Genomic DNA, 23,429 nt, shown 5'->3' on the forward strand with positions numbered 1-23,429 from the left:
TTTACTCTGCCTGTACCTCAGTTTACTCATCTGTAAAAGGAAGGGGATTGTACTAGATTATCTTTAAAGTCTGTCCCAACTCTAAATCCTATGATCCTACATTTACCCAGATAACTGTGTGATAGGAAATAATTTGTAAATGTACTTGTTCAGTCATTTCAGTTTCACTCTTTGTAAGCCCATTTGAGGTTTTCTTGGCAAAGATACTGGAGTGGTTTGCCATTTCCTTCTCCAGTTCATTTTACAGATGAAGAAACTGAGGCAAATCAGGTTAAGTGACTTGCCCAGGGTCACACAGCTGGTGTTTGAAGTCTGATTTGAACTCAGGAAGATGAGTTTTCCTGACTCCAGGCCCCCCTCAATGTCCCACATAAGTGTACTAGGGAGCTGTAAAGTTTGAGCTACCAGTAGGAAAGGTCATTACCAACCTGGGAGATCAGGGAAGGCTTTTTGTGTTTGAATTGGGTTTTAAAGAATGGCTAAGAATTCAACAGGTGGGGTGGGCAAAATATATATAGCCATATAAGGAAAGGAACTGGGGCACAAAAGACGGAAGGTACATGATCTAGTTTGGATGAAGGAAGAATATGGAAGAATAAGGAAGGATGGCACCAGATTGTGAGACGCCTTGAAAGCCAGGCTAAGGAGTGTGAGCTTTATTTGGTTGGCAACAGGGAGCTAGTGAAGAGAAAATGACCAGATCCATACATAAGGATTTATGTCCTTGGTGTGTGTGTGTGTGTGTGTGTGTGTGTGTGTGTGTGTATCCATGTGCTTGCTGCTTCTGTGTTTGTGAATTTCCCTGTGGGTTCACGCTTACATTGTGCTACAACCTAGACCAGCCTCCTGTCACCCCAGGGGGAGGGGGGCTAAAGTTGTGTGGCTAGGGGGCTGCAGCAGGGGCAGGGGCCTGGCCCTAGTAGGGGTGATGGTTTGGAAGAGATTGAGCACTCTGGTCTCCAGCCTTAATGGTGGTGTCAGCCTGAGGGCAAGCAGCTGAGGTGTGATTGATGGGACTTCTGTGGCCTTCCTCCACAGGCTCAGCTCACACCAAGAGAGCTGACCCCCACCTCTGGCCACCACCGGCCAGACTGCAGGGCCTTCCACTCCTTCCCAGACTCAGGACCAGGCCAGATGAAAATGTGATCGGGGAGTGAAGAAGGAAAGGGAGGGGGACAATTCACAGGCCTCTATCTTCTTGGCTGATGCTGACACTCAAACCTATGGTGGGGTTCAGGGACCAGTGAGCAGAATTTGAGAGATGTGGAAGGAGGATCCAATAGCTGCCCTCCTAGGAAGGAAGAGGACACCCCCCTGTAAACACACATGCATTTACACACACACACACACACACACACACACACACACACACAAACACTACTGAGTCACTAATCAAACAGCTGGGAAATACAAGTTTGGAGAAAGCTACAGAGAAAGAGGAAGAGAGAAGAAAGCCTAGAGCTCCCTTTCTTTTCTGCCCCCTTTTTTTTGGGGGGGGGTGCAGAAGACAACCAGTGAACAACATAATTGCTGCAATGTGGCGTGTAATAATAGCTATTCAAGGGCCGATCATTCATATTAAACAGGGTGAAGCAAGCCTCTCATTTGCATGCTTGAGATTATATGCATTTGAAAAGTCATTTCCGCAGGGTGTATGAATGACATTAATTCCCATGTGGAGTTCTCTGTTCCCTCCTGGAGCCCTTGCACTAGCAGACACACACCCGCACACCTCCTCACACAGTCACTCACTCCCACCCACATACCCCCACACTCACTCCCCCCATGCACATTCTGTACTCTAACACACACCCTTACACTCACACAACCAGACTCCACACCCCCTGCCTTCCTCTCCTCCATGTGTTGCAATGGGGCTGGTATGTTGGGTAAGCTGTGAGGGAGCAGGTTTAGATGTAACTGGGTTCAGCCGGCAAGAAGGGCGGGGAGGTTAGGGTGGGCAGGGAGCAGAGGCTGTTTGTCTTGACCCAGCCCCATGGCTCCAAGAGTCAGTCACCAGCAGGGGAAAACAGAAGAAGAAAAGAGAGAATGGAAAGGGAAAAGGGAAAAAAGAGGAAAGAAAGGAAGAGAGAAAAAATGACAGAGAAAAGGAAGGGAGAAAAAGAGGAGCAAGGAGGGGAGAAGGGAAATAAAATGTGAATATTAAAAGAAGTCCTTGCAAAAAAACCTCCTCAGGGGAGGACTAAAGATGAGGGGAGTCAAGTCCAAATCCTGAGTTCTGTTGGGTGACAGAAAGACCTAGAGCCCAGCTCCATGGGCGGCAGCCACAGGGGCCAATTTGACACATGTGCTTCCTTGCCTGCCTCCAGCTCACTCCTTTTCTTCACAATCTTACTCATAGGTCTTCAGTCCGGACCTAATGGATCTAAAGAAGTATCTCCCCTTTTCTACCTAAATACTTAAATCGTCCCCCAAATATCTCCCTAACATCCTCTGTCCTTCCACTTTATCACCCTCCTTCCCATTTCCTCCCTTTCTCTCCCACATTTATTCATTCAATCAACGAATATGAAATATGTGTTAAGGGCCTAGTCTATGCAGAGCACTATTCTAGGCTCTGGAGGAAAGGCAAAGTTTAGTGAAAACAGTCTCGCCCCCAGGAAGCCTGGTGGTTGAGCAGTGACACAAACACTAAAATATATAATATCGCACTCTTCTTTTCATCCAGCAAATATTTTTGGGAGTCAATTGAACTCAGTCGGCTTCCGGGGCTCCAATTTCCCAATGCTTTCATCAGGAAGATAGCACGGTATGATGTATAGGGACGGCGGGTCTTGGAGCCTGTTAGACTTGGGATAAGCAAGTTTCACCTCTGACATATTGTCTCTGTGACCTAGGTCTTCTTCACTTAACCTCTTCGGGTGCTGACCTGCACTGGTAGATAGTTCTCTCATGGGGTGGGCGGTGGGGTGTCCATAAACCAATGAAATCCATGAGTCGCTAGCCTTTTATGGCCTCTGCTCCCATCCCCTCGTCATCTCTCTAAGGAAAGGAGAGCAGGTTTGCCCCGCCCCGCCCCATCCCCTCCCCTGATTCCAAGTGTGACTTCCCCAGGGGGAGCAGTCAGCCCCTCGCAGCTCTGAGACCTGGAAGCCGCTGGGGCTCCTCCGGCAGCAGCCAGCCAGAAAGCTCAGAGAAAGCAAGCCAGAGCTAGAGCCACCTTCTCCAGCTCCCTGGGCTCAGGAGGTTCCCGGAGCTACAACTTCCGCTGGGAGGGTTGGCCTCGAAATAAAGAACAGCAGAGCGCCGAACTTAAAACCTGGCCTAGCCATTTCTACAGAGCCAGAATCGGCGGTGACAATATCAGAAAGAAGAGGCAAGATCACTGGGGGCAGGAGCCAGGACCACGCTAGGCGCTTTGGGAGAAGAGGGTGCTGGGGTGGGGGTAGGGGCTCGGGAGGAGACACAGAGAAACCTTTTGTGTCTTTTAGCGGGACCATATGGCAGCGGGAGTATTAATTACCGTTGCTTTTTAATTAACAATCGCTTAATCTGAGCGGTAACATTTGCCACGACACCCTGTGACTCGCCGCAAACCCCCGCCGCCCGCCCTGCTAACTCATCAATTAATTTTTATTGACGTTTTCTTCCCCAAACAGGCACAATACCAGGGTTTTCCAATTAACACCTCCACGATCTCTAATTAGTGCAATTAACAGACTGATGGATGCCCAGAGTTTCCCTGGGAGAGAGCGGAGCAGCCCCTGCGGGCTCCCCCAGGCGCGCGCTCCGCTAAGCGCACACATGCACACAAACCGGCCCAGCTGGAGGGTCTGGGTGCGTGTTCCTGCGTGCGTGTGCACACACTTGGAGATTGATTTTGAAAGTGCACATGCACCCCGATACGTGTTGCACCTCGTCTACTTACGCAAACTCACTTTTTGGCCCCTTAACGCCGAAGTACATTTTGGCCAGGAAGAAGTGGTGAAAAGAGCCCCGGATTTGGCGTCACAGGACCGAGGTTTAAATCAGTTTTACTTCCCACTAGCATGGAGTTCTTACAAGCGCAGGAGTTCTTAAACCTCTTTTTGTATCATGCACCTTTTTGGCAGTCTAGGGAAGCCTAGAGACCCCTTCTCAGAATACTGGTTGTAAATGCATAAAATAAAAGATAAAACTACAAAGCAATGTAATTGCGTTGTAATACAACGTGTATATATATATATATATACATATATATATACATACACACACACACACACACACACACACACACACACACACACACACACAGTTCACAGACCCCGGGTTAAGAATCCCTCGGCTAGGTAACCTCTAATCTCTAAATTCTAAGAACCTGGATCTATAAGGGTCTTAGAAATACATAACATAAACACCTCCCTGGGTGAGCTTGCTTTCAGGTGTAGTTTGAAAAGACAAAGCCCGACCCTTAGGACTTAGGGGCAGCTTTTCACCGAGAATATCCAAACAGAGGTAGAGGACGGACGTCCCTCTGCGTATAGACAATCTACAGTAATATATAATCTCTAGTAAAGCCACGTCCTGACCCCTTATCATGGCGTGGAGGTGATCTTAGGTTTCTGAAGGGCAATGATAGCAAAGCACTGATTCGGATAGGTCCTACCAAGCTGGAAAGCTTCGAAGGTGAGCCCAGCTATCAAGTGTGTGCTGTCTCCCAAGGATTAACCTATCTAACTTCGAAGAGGGTCATCACTACAAAGTTAGCTACCTTCGGCCAAAGCAGCTCATGAAATCATGTGAGGCAGGGTGGGACATGCAATTGTGGAAGGCCAGCAGCCACCCATGAAATCACAGCCAATTTGAAATCTCCAATGCAGTTTTCTTTTTGGTCTGGACCGTGATTTCAGCTGTGTAGAGGAGATCCCAGGAAGAAAACTCCCTCTACCAACGCAGCAATTCTGCAATTTATTGTTTTGGAGAGTTGTTCCTACCCTGATAGGTTGAGATTTAGTCAAGGTCACACCCAGTATGTGTCAGGGGCTGAATTTGAACCTAGGTGTTCTTGACTGAGACTTCATTCTCTATACATTTCACCATGCTGCTTCTCCATATTTTGTCTATTTTCCAGGAAAAGAAGGAATTAGAGCTAGGTGGAATCCTAGGCAGACCTTTGCATCCAGACACCAATCTCAGGCAGTTCAATTTAGTGGAATGAACAATTGACTGAGATTTGGGAAACTTGGGTTCTAGTCCTGGTTTGCTGTGTGACCTTAGGCAAATCGTTTCATCATTTCTCTAAGTTCAAATTTCAACAAGGAAAAAAGTGAGGTGGAACTAGATCGATTAGCATTTCCCAACTTAATTTTGGGCTAATGTTGAGTTTGGAATATATCACTATTCCCAAGGAACCCATAAATACTGATCCAGGATTCTAGAAGGATAAAATATTCTTTGAAATAAAGGAGGAAAGGGGAAATTTGGGACAAAAAATGAAATTAAGTCTATTTTCATAGCCCAAAAAAAATTGTCTCATGTATTTAGTGTTTCTAAAACATGGAAATAAAGGGGGAAGAGGGGAAATGTGGAACCAAAAAAGGAAATTAAGTCTGGTTTCATAGCAAAAGATTCTCATGTATTTAGTGTTTCCAATCCATGCATAATGCCATATTTAATCATTTGGGTTGGGATTTCATAACTAAAAGGGAACTCCCCAATGAGGAAATTTCCTCTAGTAATGCAACTTGTCACCTGCTCTGAAACTTCTGGTCTTAGAGGGTTTCCCAGAGCACTGACTGCCCAGGGTCACACACCCACTCTAGGTCAGTGACACAAGTTGAGCCCAAGTGTATTTGGCTTTGACACTGATCAACTATTTGGTGCTGCCTTTCATACTTAATACTTTACAAGAGAGGGACCCGGGTCTTGGGGAATACAGCTGGTGAATAGAGAATCATCCCTCTAAGGTCCCGGTCCCGGGTAGCTTTAAAAGCCTTGGAGGCCAGATTCAGGCTCATTCAGAGAGTTGACACTCTGCCCATCTGAGGTACCATCTCCCCTTCTCTAACCATCCAACCTAGTGGATCTTGACCTAGTAAGATTACATTGGAGAGTTACATTCCCTGACCCTTCCCCTCCAAAGGCATCACCACCAAGCAGCAATGAGAAGCAACTAACCCAAACCAAAGGCAGCTCATGGCCACTGGTTAGAATGCTGGACCTGGTGTCTGGAAGATCTGGGTTCAAACCCTGGCTCTGTGTTTGCCAGCTGTGTGACCATAGGCATTATCTTTAATTTCTCTGAGCCTCAGTGTCTACACCTTTGCCACGTATCCACCTTACACGGCTACTGAGAGGCTCAAATGAGATGATCTGTGTAAAGCACTCTCCTTAAAGGATTTCTTGGGAGTTAGGGCCTAGTGATGGGGCTAGAGCACATATCAGTTTGTATTTGGGTTTCCTGTTTATAAACTACACCTCTCCAAGTTCCATCCCCCAGGTAAATGTTGGAACCAGGAGAAACTGAAGCAGTAGTGAGAGATATGAAAACACACAGCACTCTAACACAGTGCATGGCCCACTGTAACTGTTTAATAAATGCTTGTTGATTGAAAGTTTACAAAGAGCTCTTAGGATCACAAATCTACAATTGGCCTTAGAAGCCATTTGTCCATCCTCTTCATTTTATAGATGGGGAACTGAGGCCCAGGGACTTGCCCAAGGTCACTCTGGTAGTAAGTGGCAGAGTCTGAATTTGAACCCAAGTCCTATGCCTCCAATTTCAACACTCTTTCCATTGTATCACATACTGAGGAAACTTCTTCTGACAACCCTGTGAGGTAGGTACTAGTCCACTTTGTAAATGAGGAAAATGAGGAGTTAAGTGACTTGCCTAAAGTTGTATTGCTAGTAGTAGATGCCAAAACCACAGACTAAAAGATGTTGAACCAGAGTCTCCTGACCAACCTCCCAACAAGCACTCTTTCCTCGGGGTTAAACATACTGATACTTCACCCAGTATAACTCAACAGACATCTGAGGGTGGAGACAGGGGGAGTGAGTTCCCTGGATAGCTAGCTGCCCCTACAACCCTGCTATGGTTCAGACACACAAGGGCCCTGGAGGAATTTCTTTTGTACCATTTTCCTCCTCCTCCTCCTTCTTCCTTTCCTTCTTCTTCTCCCTCTCTTCCTTCTCCTTCTCTTTCTCCTCCCCCTCCTCCCCAGCACATAGTCTTCGGTGCTTTGGAAACTAGCCTTTATCTGGTGAACATTCAGTACAGAAGGGGCTAAGCTTGAGGGCTTCAGGAGGGGAAGTCTGGGCCAAGGTGTTTGGGGGGCAGGTGAGAAATGGGAATGGCAACAAGGATTGGGGGTGTGTGGGTGTCTTAGATTGCAGGGTCCACTTAAGAGCAGCATTTATTCCTTTACATACCACCTTGTAAAACCCAGGGAAACAAGAAGATAAATCAAACAATGGAGGAGATTAAGTATGTGGGGGAATGAAGAAGAAAGACCCATAGCTCTTCTCAAGCTCCCAAACTAAACGTAGGGCAGATTATTACTATATATTACATATTATATTATTATATATTATATAGTAAAGAAAATCCATACTCCCCTCCCCATACATGTTTATGCTAGTAAACTCTTTCCAACTTAACAGCAGTTTCCCCAAAAGAGAAGTATGACCTGCACTCCCATGGCACGAGGTCCTGGTGCCCCTGAGATTCAACCTGACAGTCCCTGGGGCCTCAAATCCCAGAGACAGGCATGCTAAGAAATCTCCCCCATCTGCTTTGCTCCTCTCTGTTTTCTCACTTGAGAATTGAAAGCAAGTGACTGTGTTGGTTGGAATGAGAGCTGCTTTGCCTCTGTCCATGCTTGTTTGATCGTCACTCTGAGCCTTCCCCTTGTCCCTTTCATAATGCGCTCAACGCCGAAGACCCTTACTTCTCCTTGGGGACCAGTCAGTCTGTCAAAGCTTGACTGATCCCACAATGAACACAGCATCATAGATTTAGAATTGTAAGGGACCCCGGAGGTCATCTGGTACAACCTCCTCATTTTATGGACAAGAAAAGCAAGACCTAGAGGGGTTAAAGAATTTGTCCATTATCACATAGGTATTAAATGGCAGAGCTGGGATTCCAAACCAGGTACTCTGGCTCTAGACCTGCCATTCACCTCCGTGTACCATGCTCCCTCCCCAAAAAATAATAATAACCCCCCCCCTACATTTGTATCTAGGATTTTTAAACTTTTCAGACTGTTCTTATATCTGCTTTCTCATTTGAGCCTTATCTAACCATTTCAGGTTCTGTTTCCTCATCTGTAAAATGAGAGAGTGGGACCATATGACCTCTAAGGTCTGGTTTAGCTTTAAACCTATGATTCTATGAGCAAACCTATGAGGCTGGCAGAGCAGTTACTGTCTTTTTAAAGAGAGAGAAACTGAGGCCTAGAGAGGTTGTGATTTGTCCAAAATCACATAGCTCCTAAGTATTCAAGCCAGAATCAGAATACAGGTCTCCTGTGTTACCTGTACAGGGCCACATGTGGTAAAAAATTGACTCAGTAGCTCCCATATTGCAAGTGTTTATTGTACAATAAGAGAGTCTGGACAATCATCAGTGGAAACCCATGATGACCAAATTAGAAAAGTAGCTCGAGGAGGAAGAGCATAGGACAGAGATCTGTGGGAGCCAGGTAGAGAATGGGCAGGGAATCTGAGGCTTATTAGAGATGGCTGACTTTGAACTTAGATTTAAGGGCTGGGAGGGATGCTATACACCACAGATTAGAAGAGAAAGCTTATTCCAGGTATCTGAGCATAAGCCTCTCTTGATGCATCCTCCATCCCAGACTCCTTTCTTGATCCTGGGGAAATTCTAGAGAGGGAAAGCTTATTAAGTCTTAGACATTCCTTCCTCACTGCTGAAAGGGCTCTCTGGATCCCAATGCACCTCTACTCCTTTGGGGGAACAGTGGCCCTTGGAATGATGGGATGTGCTGGGAGGGGGGGGTCTATCTGAAAAAGTAGGTCATATCATAGCTCCAAGGACTTTTTTTTTAGGCTGAACTCATCAGGAGATGAGTTTAGGAAGGGGTCTGGTATCTGTGGGAGGCCAGAGTCATGGATGAGCTTACTACCATAGCAGGAAGGGGGAGAAATAAAGATTACCCTGTCTCTGATTCTCAAAATCTCCTTCGCCATAAAAGTTTAGTCCTTAGAGATAGCTTTAGATGTCAGCTTGGGGTCCCCTCAAATTATTCAATGAACATGTACACAGCACTGCATAAGGAGTTATAGAGGGGGTACAGAGAAGTGTCTCTTGACCTCCCCCCACCAAAAAAAAAAAACTTCACAGTTTAGCTGGAGCGTCAAGACATACACATATGCAAAGATAGCTAGCAGTACATGCTAGCTGAACCGTAGATACAAAATCCCAGAATGTCTGGGTTGGAGTCCACCCTAGAGATTATCTAGACCAGCCTCCTCATTTTATAGATGTAGATGTTGAGATACAGGCAAGGGAAGTGAGTTGTCTAAAGAAACATAGTGATAGACGTGGGACTAAGATCCAGGTCTACTGTTTCCCAGTTTGGTGGTCTTTCCATTACACCTACTGGCACAGTCAACACTACCCCAACTCGAATGCTACCTCCTCCAAAAAGGGCTCCAAGATCCCCTCATTACTAATTACTAATGAAGTAATCACTTCGGTTTGTGAGTTCTCTGAGTGACTGTCTTTTGCCATTCTTTGTATCCTTAGCACAGTGCCTGGCACATGGGAGGTGCTTAATAAATGCTTATTGACTTTCTCCTCCTCCCCTTCAGAGTCCACAAAATGCTTTGTTCGATAACTCTCTGATGTGCCTCAACCGCTATTATATAACCATTTCTTACTCTCTCAGCCCCTGCAGGACTGTGAGCTCCCTGAGGGCAGGAACCGGGTCTTATCTAAATGTGAATTTCCTTTAGCATATAGGGGATTGCCAAGCTTGGAGCAGGCAGGTAAATATTCAATGTATCATTCATTGTATCATTTTATTAGACAGGGATTCAGAGAGGGAGAGATCTTTGTGGACCAGGAAACGCTCAGTGTACAGGCTTGGACTTGAGTTTCGAAAGGGCTGGTTAAGAGTTAGATAACGTTAAGAGTGAGGAAGAGGAAATAAAGACTGTGGGAGTAAAAGTGTAGACCAGTCTGAATGCAGGGCACTTAGCTGTGGTGTCACCTCCCAGGAAACACCCTAAAGGTGTAAGGAGCCCCTAGCAAGAAATCTTTTTGGAATTTCTCCTAGTGTCTTCCCCTCTCTTTTTCTCACCTCTCTTCATCTCATCAGTTGCCTCCAGCTTCCTCCAGCCAATAGTTAAGCCCTCTTCACTTCCCCACACACCACCCTTGGCACACGCCTTGCAGGCCCCACCTCAGACACTTGAAGACCCTAGCAGGGTAGCTTCCCCTTCACTACTCATTTCTTGCCTTCATCTAGAAAAGAAGAATTAACAAAAAAAAAAAAAAAGAAGAAGAAGAAGAAAGAAAAAGAAAAAAAAAGACCCCACTCCATCTCATTAAGAAAGTAAACACAAGAGCCGTCTAAGTGTCTAATTAAGCTTCTAATTAGTCCCTGCTTGTTACTAATGCAAATTAGATTACTCCGCTTAACTACAGCATGTCCACAACACCCTTGTTAATTGCGGCCTTTTGAAATTAAATTACTCCCTAATTAGCATATCAAAGCCATTGATTCGGAGCCAGGAAAGATGAGGGCAGGAGAAGGGGAATGCCAAGTTTGGTTAATCAGAGACCGCTAATAAAATAGTGATGTCTTACGTGGGGGCTGAGTTTGGGGGTGCCCCATTGCAAAGGGGTAGGAGAAGCTTAGTTCAGAACCCCAGGTGTATTTTTGAAGTCTGGTTCCTAAAAGGACGCGTAGCACCAGGAAGCTCCAGATGGGCACTAGGCAGTGGACACTGGGCAAGTAGCCAGCTGCAGCTCACCAGGGAGGGGTCTATCTTGTCATATTGGGCCTTGGTTAATATCTTCTCACCCTGATTCCTCTAAGCCTTCTCTCTTCTCAGAGCCTCTTTCGTGACCCAGGGGAAAGCCCCAGGGGTCAGAAGGCCTGGGTCCTAGTGTTTTCATACTATCTGTCTGGCCAAGGCCCAGTGCCTCTCTGAGACTCAATTTCCTCATCTGCAAAATGGTAACCATAATACTTTCACAACTTATCTTATTGGGTTGTGAGGTTCAAATTTGATAAGGCGTGTAAGTATATTCCCATTATCCCACAAGGAATGATACAGGGAATATTTACCTGCTGGCTCTGAGCTTGCCTATCCCCTCAATGCTAAAGAAAATTCATATTTAGATATCCACACCCCACTATATTATTTAGGGCCCCTGCTTAGGCGTACCACCTATATTGGCACTGGATTTCAAGCACCAGGCCTATTCTCCCCACTGGCCACGTCCGGAGAAGTCAAAGCCACCTCCATCCACCCCTGATGACTGCTCCCCTGGCCTTATACTTTGGAGTTTCCCTCTTTCCTCCCTCACTTCTGAAAAGTTCTAAAGGAAAAGTTCAGGTGGACTGGATTGACAGGCTCTTGGGCTCCTTTCTGTCCCTAGACCCACTCTAGGCATCCATCTCTCCTAGGGCCCCAGAATTCTGTCAGACTACTCTGGGCATAATGCCAGAGGAATAGGGACATCTCGGGGCATCTCTCACCACCTCCTTGTTCTGGCTAGCACCCAGCACCATGCTAAGCACATAGGAGCCATTCAGTAAATACTCCATTGGTTGGATTCCAGACCAGGTTTGCTGAGCCTCCAGTCCCTACCCAGGCCTCTTTGCAATAAAGATAAGGGTATTGGGTAGAAGTGAGTAGGGGGTGGGGGCATAGAAGAGGGCGTTAGAGGGGACGCAGGTTGTTCTGCCTTCACTCTTAGAGCTGAAAGTCAGCTTCCCTGATACAGTCAGAAATGCTTTCTTTCCTCTAACCTCAAATACCATTCTGCACTTGCCTTAGGCTCATACTATTTGGCCCTATGATCACTGCTTCTCTTTCTCAATCTATCCTTCGTGTAGATGCCAAATCAATTTTTCTAAAACACAAATCAGACAATTCCCTTACTTAAAAAATACTCACTGGCTCCCTATTGATGATAGGAAAAAATGCCGACTCACTAAAGGCCCTCTAAAAATTGGTCTCCAATCTACCTTTCCAGTCCTCTCTGCATTTCTTAACTCTGCATTCTTAACCAAACAGGACTATAGGTCATTCTGAAAGTTTGTCCTGACCTCATTTTACAGATGGATGCAAACTTTCTGAGGCCCAGGTCTCTTTTATTTTTGTTTTTTATCCCTAGCATCTAGAACAGTGCCTGGCACACAGTAGGTCCTTAGTAGCTATCGAATTGAGTGAGGAAACTGAGACCCAGAGAAGGAAATGACTTGGCCAAGGTCACACAGCCTGTGCCAGAGATAGGAGTAAAAACCAGTTCTAATTCCAGATCCAGCGTATTATCTGTGGCCCAGTGGCCAGCTCCATTTCCAGCTCTTCCATTAACCCAGAAATGGGTTAGGAATGACCTGAAAGGTTCAATTCTGTTGACCTCCCCCTGGGGGAGGGGGTGGCCCACCAGGTAAGGGTAGGTAGAGATATTGGATCTTCCTCCCTTGACACTCCCTTCTCTTGTCAGGAGTTGGGGCAGGAGTCGAGGGGCAGCTACCTGAGTTCCTCCATAAGGCAGGGGCACAGCAGGTGACAGCCAGGGATTTTTATTCATTTATTTAAGTGGGAGATAAATATGGGACAAGTGAGAAGGGAAGGCAGAGGCAGAGATGCCGAGAGGCTGAGCTGTGCAGTGGGAGAGGTGGACAGCCCTGCAGCAGCCTGGCAGGAGCTGCTGGCATCAGGAAGTCTGATTCCGTTGGTTTTATTTTAGGAGATGAGTGAAATTAAAAGAGAGAGAGAAAGAGAAATGAAGTGGGGGTGGGAAGATGTGAGCAGAGGGAGGGGGGCACTCTGGTGTCCCATAGAGGAGTGTGCATGTGGGGGGAGACAAGATGGCTGTGCACAAGGGCCCAGTCACTCCCCCCCCCACCCGCCCCCGCCGCACTGAGCTCTCCCAACGAGATTCAATTAATTGATAAGAAGAGGCATCAAATTAATTTCTCGAGGATGTGAGATTCTGATGAAGGGAAATCTCTTCGATGGGAATCAGCATGGTGGGGAGGGGAGGAGGAGGGGGCACAGCCCTTTCTAATCAGGCCCTAGCTACTTAATTGGGAGGGGGGGGTCCTACTCCCTCGTGGACCTCATTGTCCCCCACCCACACTGCACCTTGGGAGAAGCTGGGGCCTATGATTGCACACACTGTAGGGTTAGGGTTCTGGACATGTCAGAAAAGTAGTACTCCTCCTCCTGCCTGTGCCACCCGGCCCCTTCTATTTGCTCCAGAAATTGGAAGGACCGTGGTCCAGGGGAAGGAATGGGCCAATGGACTAGGCTGGCTAATTCCTGCTGTGATTTGGGCAAAGCAGTGTGTGTGTGTGTGTGTGTGTGTGTGTGTGTGTGTGTGTGTGTGTGTGTTCCCAGTTTGCAGGTTCTGCTGGATACACTCTACACTTCCGGAGGGCACGAAGGTTTACAAGGCATTTGTCCTAGGTACATAGTGCAGTTATTTTAGTTTTCTGAGATCTGTTAGGGAATGAGACAAACCCCCTCATCTTACAGATGAAGAAACTGAGGCATAGAGGTGAGTGATTTGCCCAAAGTCACACAGGTTAATAAGTGGCAGTACTGAGATTCAAACCCAGGTCTTCTAACTCCAGAACCAATGTTCTTTTCCCCCCAGGTTACCTCCTGCCTGAATATATTTATTTGGGCATAGAGCACATTTTGCACACTTTACTATGTGCTCAGAAGCACCCAGAACTCTTATTTCCCTAGCCTCCATCTGCCTCCATGTATACTCCATCACTTGTGAACGGGTCAAGGGGATGTAGATTCCTATGGTTTGGGGCAGGAGTTAAGGGGAATATGTCCTCCACAGTGTGAGGGGCATCCCCAGTCCTAAGGGTTCCTTGATGAGGACTGAAAGTGGAAACCTCCACACCAAGCCCTCAGCTACTTTCCTCCCTCTTCCTTTACCTTACTTAGTTCCAGGCAGTTGCTCCCAGAGAGATGGGAGTCTAGGCCTTGCTCTCAGGGAGCTTTAGCTCTGAGAGATCAAGCACTTACAAAGCACTAGACCCCTGAGATCAGTAGGTTCAACCCGAGGCCCGAGGAATGACTTGTCCAAGGTCAAACAGATAATAAATGAAGATTTGAATCAAGGTTGTCTAACTCCAAATTCAGGGAATCTTTTTTCTAATACACCATACTGCCTCCCCATTAAAACATTTACCTAGAGCAAAGAGGCTTGGGTAGTTAGTGTGAGGAGTGAGACTGAGGAAGTCTTTTCTCTTGATGTGTTGAGAGATGATTCCTGGAGGGGGTGACACTCTCATACTTATAGATTTCAGCCCCCAGAGCACCAGAGAAGCAGTGTGATCCAATGAAAAGGGGTGGGATTTGGAATCAGGGAACCCTGGTTCAGATCCTGACTCTACCAATCGCTGCCCACATGACTTTGTTCACATCACTTCCTTTTCTCTTGGCATCAGTCTCCTCCTCTAGAAAATGAGGGGGTTGAATGAGATCCATCTCCAAAGGTTTTCAACTCTAAACCCCCGATTGTATTTCCTGGTACTTCCGTGAAAACTTTAGTGATGAACCAATGAGTCCTGATTAAAAACTTGGGTGCCTTCTTCAAGTTAGGGTACTCATTCTCTTTCTCCCCTAACCTGTTCTTGCCCAACCCTCCTGGCAAACCATGATGTCCCCACTCCCCTTCCTGGGGTTGGATTCAGTTCAGCGACGATGCTACCCATTCTAGTATCCAGGGAAACCTCATGCAGCCTCTCTGGTCCAAGCAGATTTCCCAAAAAACAGAAGCCAGTAGACTGAAGAGGACATCCCAGAGCCCCCAGGCAGTGATCCCTTACCAAAAATGATCAGAGAAGAAGAAAGGAAAGGAAAAAGAGAGAGAAGGTTCTTTCTGATCTCCTTTTCTCTGTTCCCACCCCCAGATGAAGTAGTTGGGGGAGGAAAGAAAGCGGGGGGCGGGGGGGAAGCTGTCAGGGCTCATCCTGTAGACAAAATAGGAATGAGGTAGTAGCCACAGACCCCGGAGGGTCCCCAATAATAAAAACTAATATTCATGGCAATTTAAGGTCTATAAAGCACTTTCCTCACAATAATTTTGAGAAAAAGTTAGGGTTCTACATTTGCTTCCAATTGTAAATCCTACGATCCTCATTCTAAGGTAAAATTACTCACATAGGCTTACACAGGCTTGTTGGCTACAAGGCAAACCCATTGTTCTCAGCACTATGCAGCTGCCAGATTCACCTCAGAAATACAGCTCAGGTCCCTCCAAGAAAGTTCGAACAATCGACATTTCACTACAGAAGGGTGTGAGTCTAAAAGGGAAATCTATACCATCACACCTTGAGGGATATCACCACTAGCCAGAGAGCTTCTCAGGTCTCAAACCCTAAGGTCTTGAGGGCTTTTCTTTATTTCTGCTTTCCTCCAGCTCCTAGCCTTTTGTGCGCCTACATGAAATACAGGCTGATTTTTTTTTTTATAAATATGTTTTAAGGAAATGATAGGCAGCATACTGCAGGAGAATACAACCCAAGAATCTTGGTTCCAATCCTGATTGGGCCATTTTCTACCTGTGTGACCCTGGGCAAACAACGCCACCTCTCCACCTTAATTCCCCTATCTGTTTAAAAAAAAAAAAAGCAGTTGGCCTACATGACCTCTGAAGTCCTTTTCAGCTTTAAATCAAAGGTGCTCTAAAGTTATCCGGGATCTTCACTTTCCTCAGCCAATAGAAAATGGCTTTCTCCTACCCACCCTCCAGATCTCCCCCCAACACACACACACACACACACACACACACACACACACACACACACACACACACACTTTGGGAATAATAGAATTTAGAGCTGGAAGGGACTGAACCAAGGAGATCATCTAAGTCTACTGTTGGGGTACTTTGAAGTGGAGAAAGCCTGCTGCTTCTGCCCAGGCCCCAACAGTTCCACCAAAGGCACCCCCCACCTTCATTTGAATTTCAAATGCAAACCACTCCCCTAAAGCCCCTTTCTAACCAAGTCCTGGATAGAGAGGCAGAAATTTATCACAATTTTTCCTACTGCTGTAACTGTCCTCCCCTCCCCACCCCCCACCCCTCTCAACCCATACCCCCAACCCACCCTCTCTACGGCTGAGGACACAGAACAGGAGGGAGATCTGCCCAGAGGAAAAGCCAAGGGGTGGTGAAGTATGTGGACTGAAAATCTTTGGCTAGACTGAGATCTGGATGACCCAGGTGTGAGACACCAGGCAAGGTGGAGGGGAGGCACGGAGCAATGGCCCTCGGGGCAGAGCTTGACTAAGACACAGAATTAAAAGGACAGAGGTCTGGGGTTAGAACTGTTGGACTGTGTCCTGAGGAACAGGGAGGGGGTTGGGTGGGTGGTGTTATAGAAAGTTCTATAGGATTTTGAATTATAAAAGACTTTAGAGAACATCTATTCAAGCCACATAATTTTACAAATAATGAAACTGAGGCTTGGAGTAACCTGTTCAAGGTCAAGCAGCTATGGAATGAAATATGTCTCCAGGAAGATGGCATCTCATCCTCTGGACTCCTCCTCTCTCCATCCTGGTCCAGGAAGCCAGTCACAGATCCCTGCACCCTTGAGGAAGTGGCCTCTGGCATTGGACCCCTAATATCCTGCAGCAGCTTGGACCTCAGAGTTCAAGGAGGGAGCACAGTGAAACCAGAAGGGACAGCCCAAGAGCTCAGCAATGACCTGTCATGAGAAGGTGGAAGAGCACAGCCATATAAATGTTCAGGGAGCCAGACACTGATGGAGAGGGAGTGACAGAGAGGAAGCGACAGAGAGGGAAGAAGTGAGGGATTGAGGAGTTGGGGAAAACATGTGAAGAGATGGATGGAAAGGGACCAACCACAGCATAGGGGAGGTTGGAGTGGACAACAGGGAGCACTAGGTGGCAGAGGAAGAGAGGTAGCCAGGCTCACCTATGGTGCTATGGTCCCCCCACCCCCAGTTCTTCTTCCTAAGTTTCTATACTTCTTCAGGGGGTCTGAACCCACACGAAGTCTCTGCACCAGTATGAAAGAAGAGGTCTGTCTTTATTCCCCATTTTCTCCCCTCATCTGGGCAGCACCAGGAGATTGGAGGAGGAGGAGGTGATCTCTGAGTAACCACACATCCAGGGGTCTGATCAGCTACTGGCTGTGGCCACCCTAGACTCCCCATTGCCCTTGGACTACCAACTTAGCCCCAAGTAGCACAGTTATTCTATGTCAGTGCAAAGAGGAAGAGAATATCATTATAATACTGGGACCCCAAAATATCCACCTCTGAGGCAGATTTGGGTCATATCCTCATCCCATTGCCATACCCAGCATAAGCCCCATAGTTTAGTGTCCCTAAGACAGCATCACAACAGGAGCTCAGAGAGCTCTAATTCTGAACAAGATGGGGTGAAGTCAGGAGGTAGGGCGAAGGTTTGCATCTCTTCAGAGGATGCAGAGGAGCTGGGAAATCAGAAGATAAATGCTTTCTTTTTCTTCTTTCCTCTCTCTGCCTTTATCTAGAGTGGCTAACTGAGAATCCCAAATTGGCCAAGCCCATTTGATATTAAGTTTATGCACACTGGCATCTATCTGTCTTTTTGAAGGGACATGGTAGCATGCAGTGGTAGGAAGGGGACAATGTTCTACCTGCCTCCATTGGCTTCCTCTAATCATTCCCATCTGTCTCGGGGAAGGGGAAGGGGAAGGGGAAAGGGAAGGGAGGGGAGGGGAGAGGAGAGGAGGGGAGGGAGGAAAGGGGGAGGGGAGGGGATGGGAGAGGAGAGGAGAAGAAGGGAGAGGAAGGGAGAGGAACAGAGGGAGGAAAGGAGGAAGAGAGGAAGGCTGGACCTTGTTCAGTCTCTCTGTTACAACAGGGGAAACCTGTAATTTAATTCCAAGTGTGAGGGTAAGGGAGTTGACAATGTTCAGGGAGAGATAGGAAATCATTTTCCAAACGGGGAAAGTGAGGTCCAAAGAAGTCCAGCGTCTTGCTCAAGGTCACACATGTAGTAAGTGGTAGAACCAGGATTCAAGTTGTATCCTCCTGTCCAGTGCTTTTTTTTTTTTTCCAGGCCAAAAATTTGATTACTGAACCAGCCACCCATTCTCTGGAAACTGCACAAGGCATACACCCCTCATAGCAAGAGAAAAGGCCTAGATACTAAGAGCTAGGAATACTAAGACTGGAGATGTCTTGGAATATTCTTCTTTATTGCCTCATACAACTCCTAGCTTTCCAAGATCCCAGGTGATGCTGCCTCCTTTTAAAGACCTATTTAGGCAGGTAAGTTCCAGAAGGAGAGGGAAAGGGAGGGGAAGAGAGAGCTTATTTGAGAAATCCTTGCAATCAGAATTCTCCTCTTCCCTTCTCTCCTCTCCTTTTCACCAAAGGTACAAGCAGTCAGGAGGAGGTAACTAACTGCATCCGAATTTACTAATCCTTCCTATACACACTTTCCATTCATCAACTCACTAAGAGCTTGAGTCCTTATAGTCAAAGATTTTATCTGTGTCCAGGAAGTCCCACTGGCCCTTACTTTTTCCCTTTTCCATGGTTGCCTCCACTTCTACCATAGTTCTCATCCACCTGAATTTAACTTACATTTATAAAGTGCTATGTGCCTAGAACTGTGCTGTTAGGTATAGTCTGCAGAGGCTATGAGAAGTACAGAAGAATCAGAACCACTGAATGTCAAACTGAGGACAGAAGAACTTTGGAACAGGATATTAGAGCATAGTAGAGTATCTGATCTAAGGGATCTCAGAAAATAGAATGTCATAGCTCAGAAGTAAAAATATTTGAGCTGGAAGGGGTATTGGATGCCATCTAGTCAAATATCTGTATTCTACAGATACAGAAACTGGGACCCAAAAGATCAACTGATTTGCCCAAGGTCACACATCCAGTTAGTGTCAGAGCTGGGACTGGAAGCCATCTCTGGTGCCCAGCTCTCTACAGCATCACAGACAGGGTACTTTCCATGTAGGAATTTATACTCTGGGTGGTGGGGGGAGGGGGGAAGGAGAGAAGGCACACGAATGAAATATGTGAGTAACAATCCACAGGATCATAATAGATTTTGAGTTGGAAAGAACCTTGGAGTCAATTAATTAGCAAGCATTTATTAAGCACCTACTACAGGCATTGTGTTAGTAGACTCCATGCCCCACCCCACCCCCACCTGATGGATGAGGAACAGAGGCACAGAGAGGCTTGCTCTTGGTTAGGCAGGTAACAAGTGGGAGAGACAAGGTCAGGACTCCTGTCCTCCAGCTCCCAGTTAAGCAGGCTCTTTCCACTGTAACACAATTCCAAGACAGGACTAGAGCTTTTACCTAAGTGGAATGTGTAGTTGGTGAAGTCAGTCTGGGAAGGCTTCTTGGAAGAGCTGAATCTTGAACACCCTACCTCCTCTCCAACCCAGATCTCTCTCATCCAAGCTCACAGATTTTTAAGGGTAGATAGTGAATATGCTGAAACTAACAGAAGAGGATTGGGGATTGGCATTGAACAAGAGGAGTAGCCTATATATTTTGCCATACTCCTCAATCATAAGGAAGAAGCTTCACATGTGCCCATAAAGGAGCTTTCTGGATCAAAAGCAGCTGTGGCATAGAGGGCTTTTTTTGGGGGGGGGGCAGGGAGGGCTGGGGTGTTAGGGGCAAGGACCACTCTCCTACTCTGCTAACTTCACCAGACATGACCTGAAGCAAGGCCCTTACTTCTTTAAACCTAGTCCAGTAATGCCCTGAGACCCTTGAGGGAATTGAGATGTTTGGGGGTGGGATGAAGGAGAAAGGACAGACATGACCAGCTCCATTTTAACTTTGCAGGGGGTTGTTGGGGAGTAGAGGCAAGGCAGCCCGGATGCAAGTTGGCTCCCGCCCATGGGCGTTTCCCCTTCCCAATGCCAGGCTCTCTCAGCCTGCAGGGCTCAAGGGTTCCCCAGTCCTTCAGTTCCCGAGATAAACATCTGGGACTTTAAAAAAAAATTAAAAAAAACATTTGGTGAAAAAAAAAATCCCTGGGGTCGATGCCAGAAGAGAAGGTGCTATCTGCTCTCTTTTCCCCAAGGTGCCGCCCCCCACTCCACCCCTCCATCCCATTCTCAAGGCAAGGGAGGAACTCGGGGGTGGGGGGAGATTGGCAATGAGTGTTGCTGGTGGGGTGGGGCGTGAGGAAGACTGGAGCGGGGACTTGTCAAGGCGGAACTCGCCTGAACTAAGCTCTTCTTTCCGAATCCTAAAAGTGTATGTATTTGAGGATGGGGGGAGGGTTGAAAGTGTGTGTAGAGGAAGCAGTAAGATACCTGCGTTTCATCCTGACCCGAGACTCACAGTGGGCTGGAGTGTGAGTTCGAAGATGAAAAAGACAGAGACCCAGAGACAGATTTTCAAGAAAGTGGGGGGAGAAAGAGATTGAGGCAGCTCAGGAAAAAAGCTGCCAAGAGAAAGACTTTACTTCTGAGTCTGGGGGTCTCTCTTGAAAGGTGACAAAAGACACTCTCGGCCTGCAGCAGCAAAATTTCAAAATTTTTCAACTTAAAAACAATGAAAACTTTCACATCCTCTCAGAACAGCTTCCTGGGGGGGGGGGGGGCGGGGGAGTAGGAGAGGATCTACAGTATTTGTGGGGCAAAAAGCCGGGATGGTTGAGATGGGGACAATTGGGTGCTGAAGTAGGCTATTGATATTCCACCAAGACTCAGGGCGAGTAGGCTTCCGCAAACTCCGAGAAGAGCCATATCCCAATACCTCGTCGTGCCTACACCCGCCGCATCCCGGGCTTTGGGGTGGCGTTTGACCCCAAGCGGGAGAAGAAAAGTGGAGAGACCCAAGAAAGGAGTTGGAGGTGGAAGACTTAACTTGCCTTAGGCGCTTCCCCCGGTATTTGCAGTCCAGAGAAGTCAGTAGCTGTAGACTCAGTATGGCCTCAGAGCTCCCAGAAGAGCTGCAGGGTCGTGGGGAGCAGTTTCTCCGGAATGCCCAGGATGAAAGTGGAGGGAACTTCGGGTGACTTAATTACCCGAATAATGGTTTCAGTTCCCTGGGTTTGGCTTTAGCTGCAGGAACCGGGTCGAAGCTGCCAGTTTTCTCCTCCATAAAGGTCCTGCCGCTGTGGCCCAAAGTGGTGTTTTCGCATCTGACTCTTGGAGCTAGCTAGGATCATTCCTGACTTCAGCCTTCCTCCGAAGGTCCAGAACTACAAACGCTAGGAAGGGATTCACCTCTAGGTTAAAGGGGCCTTAGCCTGTCCCCAGATGGAATGTATTTATTTATTTGTTGGGGTTAAAAAAAAAATCCGGCCTGGTCAGACTGAAGGAACCAAGAACTTGGGTGATGATCCTTAAATAGGGCAAAAACCCGCATTGGCCAAAAGAGCATTTTTCTCGAATCCCCTCTGGATGGTAATTTCAGTTCTCCCCTTCTTCAATTGGAGGTGGGGAGGGGGGAGAAGACCTGACGTCTCTCATCCTTTTTCTTCCATACTGGGTCCCCTCATTTGGTCCCTCTGTCCAGAAGGGGAAAGTTGTTTGGGAAATTCTTGGGGTTCAACTATGGCTGCTGGACTGGCAGACAGTCACTTCGATAGCACCCGGTTACACCGCAGTACTTTCGATGGAGACATGAGTTTGAAAATGGAGGGCAAGGGGGTCATATATGGGTGGGGAAAAGATGAGAAAAAGCAGGGGGGGAGAGGGAGTTTCTGCGGTCAGATGCTGGGGGGTGTCACAATTTCTCTCTCTCTGTCTCACTCCCCCCCACCCCCATTTCACTCACTCTCACAATCTCCCGGGGGCCTCTCATCTTCACACGAGAGGAATGGGAAATCGGAGCAGCCCTGAAGCTCAGAATCCGCTTCGGACGAAAAGACAAACTTTCGGGGTTCGGGGGAGAGGGCGAGGTACAGAGAGGACTGAGAAACAGGGAGAGAGGGAGGAGTTGTTTGACACTTTTTAGGTAGGGGGAAAGAGTACCTGACCCTGGAGGGACACTCTCAAGCGCCCGACATCCTCACACCCCAGTCCGGGACCTGGCGCAGTCTAAGTCTGCTTTTCGTTTCTCTGACATAGGGCTCAATCAAGGGAGACAGGATGAAGGACCTGAAGACTTCATAGTGGGGGGCACTACTTGGAATCGAGGGGCAGGAGCCTGTAGCCAAAGGCAACAAGTAGGTGGGGGGGGCTTTCTCATTAGGTTCCCCCCACCCCAACACACCCGAGAATACTCCTCCCTGCTAGGATTCCGGTCTGGCAGCTGTCCCCGTTGGTCCAGCTCCCGGCAAAGCCCCCTTTGCCTCTCTCTACCAACCTGGTGGTGGGGGGGGGGAGGCATCATGGTTAAGGGCACTTGGAGCAAGGGGATCAGTTGGACAGCTCAGTACCTCCCTCCAGACCTATCAGAGGGACCTCCCTAACTGGAGACTCCCAGATCTTCGGGAAGTTTTTCCTTTCCATCTCTGCCCCAACTAGGAGATTGATTCAGGGTATAGGGTGGGGGTGGAGGAACGACTTAAGACCGTACACTAACCATAGATGCACGGGTATCCATTTTTCCTGAGTTTTGGACTTAGTAAGACCAGATTCCTTTCTTACAGAAACTTGAGCGGCTCCTGGCTCCTGGTTGCACTACAAACCCCACATCACAGCTCTGCCCTATAGGGAGAGTCCGGCACAGCCCGGGTGGGGTGGGGGGCCAAGGAGGAAGGGGAGGACGGAATAGGCCCCTGTATTTCACTCTCCCTTCAGTCCAGCCGGGAAGTTGTCTTTGTCTGACTCCCCGCTCCCGGGGGGTCCGCTTCCCCCCTCTCCCCCCGACTCCACTAACCCAGCCCTGGAGGAGGCGGGGCTGACGCCTTGGCATCGTGGTGGTGGTGGGGTCTACCAGGGTGGAGATGGGGTGGGGGCGGGATAAATAGCCTCTTCTCGGGTGAGGGGGGGTGTGCGACTCCGACGGTTCCCCGCCCCCACTGACCGGCTGCCCCCACCTGTTCTCTCGACAACGCTAGGACTAAGCTCAGTTTGCGGGGGGCGGCAGGAAAGGGGGTGCTGGGATGAGGGGTACGGGTATCTGAGCGGTGTGGTCATTGCCCGGCAAAGCACCCCATCTCAAGATTTAAAAAAAAAGTCAGCACCAAGCCCGGCCCAGTTCCGTCTCCCGGCAGTTTGCAAACACAAAGTGAGTGGTGAGTGAGCGAGCGAGCGCGAGCTTCTTGCTCCCTGCCCACTCCGCCCCCCGGACCCCGCAG

General features: G+C 47.9%; 1 protein-coding gene across 2 annotated transcripts in view; it reads right to left on the minus strand.

Moving 5' to 3' along the window:
* Nucleotides 1–23,429, minus strand: part of FOXP4 (forkhead box P4) — a 95,765-nt gene that overhangs the window by 72,207 nt on the left and 129 nt on the right. The window lies entirely within an intron of this gene.

The sequence above is a fragment of the Trichosurus vulpecula genome, chromosome 7, assembly GCF_011100635.1.
Source record: "Trichosurus vulpecula isolate mTriVul1 chromosome 7, mTriVul1.pri, whole genome shotgun sequence".
In the NCBI taxonomy this organism is placed as follows: Eukaryota; Metazoa; Chordata; class Mammalia; order Diprotodontia; family Phalangeridae; genus Trichosurus; species Trichosurus vulpecula.